A 2,525-nucleotide genomic window follows, 5' to 3' on the forward strand; every position below is an offset into this window, starting at 1 on the left:
AAGGATTTTTTTGACATGCATTTCTCAAACCCAATTTATGTTTAACGTGTGCCTTTCCTGCAAAACAGATGCAATGACAGAGTGGCAACATTTCTTAACGTCACACTACATTCTGCTATCTGCTCTTCTCATTTCCTAATAATTTAGATAAGTGATTATCTGATGATTTAAAGTGCATTTAAAGTTGGTTCTCAAATGATTAGCTGATCCTGTTGAGAAGCAAAAATGGCAAAAATCAGGAGTAAATTTCTCATTCCTGAAACAGCAGAGTGTGAATTTCACACTCTTGATCCGACATACATGCACTATTGGTATGCATCAAAACTGACTTACATCCTTCCGAGACATTAGAGGAGTTGATGTTTCAAAACTTTTGCTAAGTTTCTTACATTTATACTCGTATAACTGAAAATGGGAAACTGTTACAGCTGTAAGCTGAAGTTACCGCTCAAGCTTTAAAGAAACCCAAAATTGCTTCTGGAAATTGAAAGCCTGAGTTTTTAAAATCTTCAGTTCGCAATCATTTGCTGAGGTGGAAAGCACCAGGGGTGGACAAAAATCATACTCAAGGAAGAGTAGCTCCACTTCAACATATTTTTATTCAAATAAAAGTAAAAAGTAGCCGTCCAAAAAAAACGTCTACTCAAGAAGTGAGTAACTGATCAAATTATCAATCCTTTAATATTTAAAAATGGAATCATCAGACAGACCAAAATATAAAGTTAGGAGGAAATTCTGGTATCTTAAGGACGGAAATGAAAATAATTCATACAAGTAACAAAAAATGACAATCAGCCAAAATTAAAAAAAAAAAAAAAATCCAAATCAGTTTTTTCCAATAAAAAAAACTAATAATACTAACAGAAACTGCAGGTGTGTGTCTGTGTCTGGTGAATTTTTGGTTAAAACATGTTTGATCTTCATTCAGTGGGTAGAAAATCCAGAAATGTTACTGAAGTGAGAGTAGAAATACTTCATAATTGTTCTAAAAAGTACAAGTAAATGTAACTGAGTGACTGAAAACCGCAAATGACTTTATCAAAACGCCTGAGCGGATTTAGAGTTGAATGGCCTTCATGAAGGAGAAAACAAAGTGATGTGTGTTCAGAGAGGTGTGTGACGATGTGTGTGTCTGCATAATGTACATTCCCCTACTTCAGAAAGCCAACCACCCTCAGAGTCTCCAATGGCTTGGGGCCCTTCTAGCTCCCATGGGGGCCCTTGATCCAGCCAGGATTCCTCCACGTGTGCACCAGGCTTTCTGGGACTGAGCTAGACAAAAGAGATGCTCCTGCCAGTGCAGAGCTGAACCCAGCAGCAGCAGCAGCAGCAGCAGCAGCAGCAGCAGCAGCAGCAGCAGCATCCTACTCCACCTAAAGCGCCCCATTCGTTCCTCCTTCGGCTCCCAGCATCCCCAGGTCCAGTTAGGCAATGGGAGCGGTGACGGCGCCCGTGCTGGGGGAAGAAAAGGCCCCTCAGGAGTCTGGAAACTGAATAAAGGAATGCACAGAAAGAGAGAATAAGCATTTTTCATGCTTTTTTTTATGTTTAGTGCCATTTCCCAAAATAATGTAGGCTTCAGAAAACAGGAGGTAAAGATTTATACGGAATCACTTTCATGCACACCCATTTCCACACGTAGACACACACAAGGATGAGCACAAAATGCCAGTTTGGGGAACGTTGCTGTGAATACCTGATTCTTCCCCCTCTTTTTTTCTTTTTTACTCCTCATCTCCCTTTAAAAATCTGCAAATCCATTTGCTAAACAGCTGCACCTCTGTAGTGTACAGATAACAACCTGGGCCAGACTGGCTTTGCAGCAGCGAGTGGAGGCAGATAGGCCCAAATCTCTGGCCCTTTTTTCCAAAATGCTAATGACGAAGGAAGCACTTCTCCAGCCAAAAAAAAAAAAAAAAAAAGGAAAGAGAGCGCGCAAGAGAGAGAGGGAAGGCTCTTGTAGATTTGTCAATTGCTATTTTGACAGATATTTGCTTGTAAGTACACACAACACTTGTTCCCTGCGTCTTATCTGGTGCTGTGCAGAACACTGACCTACATTACATAAAGCACAATATGATGCACAAACACGCTCAGTTCAATGAAACGCTTTTATCTGTTTGTTTTTTTTATCACTCCCCCTCTTCTCTGTTTTTCACCTTAAAAACAGATGGATTCAAATGAAATGGCTGCAAATCCTATGAACAGAAGGTATTCTTTCTCAAATAAAACCTTGTGGCTTAAAGGGAGAATCTTGCGACCATCTCCGGATGTTTGATTGCTCCTCAAAGGCCCGAGCAACTGCATTCAGAGGAGGAGAGTAAATATTGGAAATATTGCCACAGCTGCTCGTTTGCACCATCCCCAGCTCTCCGTTATTGCCTCAAAACGGCACAGTCCCTGTCACAGACTTTCCAACAGAAGAAGCACAATGGCACAGAATATATAACATGGATTGTTGTGGCAGGCAGTCGGGGAGCAGGAACAACTAAACGCGTCTTACCTGCAAACACTTTGGTGGAAAC

Source organism: Poecilia latipinna, unplaced genomic scaffold (genome assembly GCF_001443285.1).
Source record: "Poecilia latipinna isolate Pla-1442-1.1 unplaced genomic scaffold, P_latipinna-1.0 Scaffold310, whole genome shotgun sequence".
In the NCBI taxonomy this organism is placed as follows: Eukaryota; Metazoa; Chordata; class Actinopteri; order Cyprinodontiformes; family Poeciliidae; genus Poecilia; species Poecilia latipinna.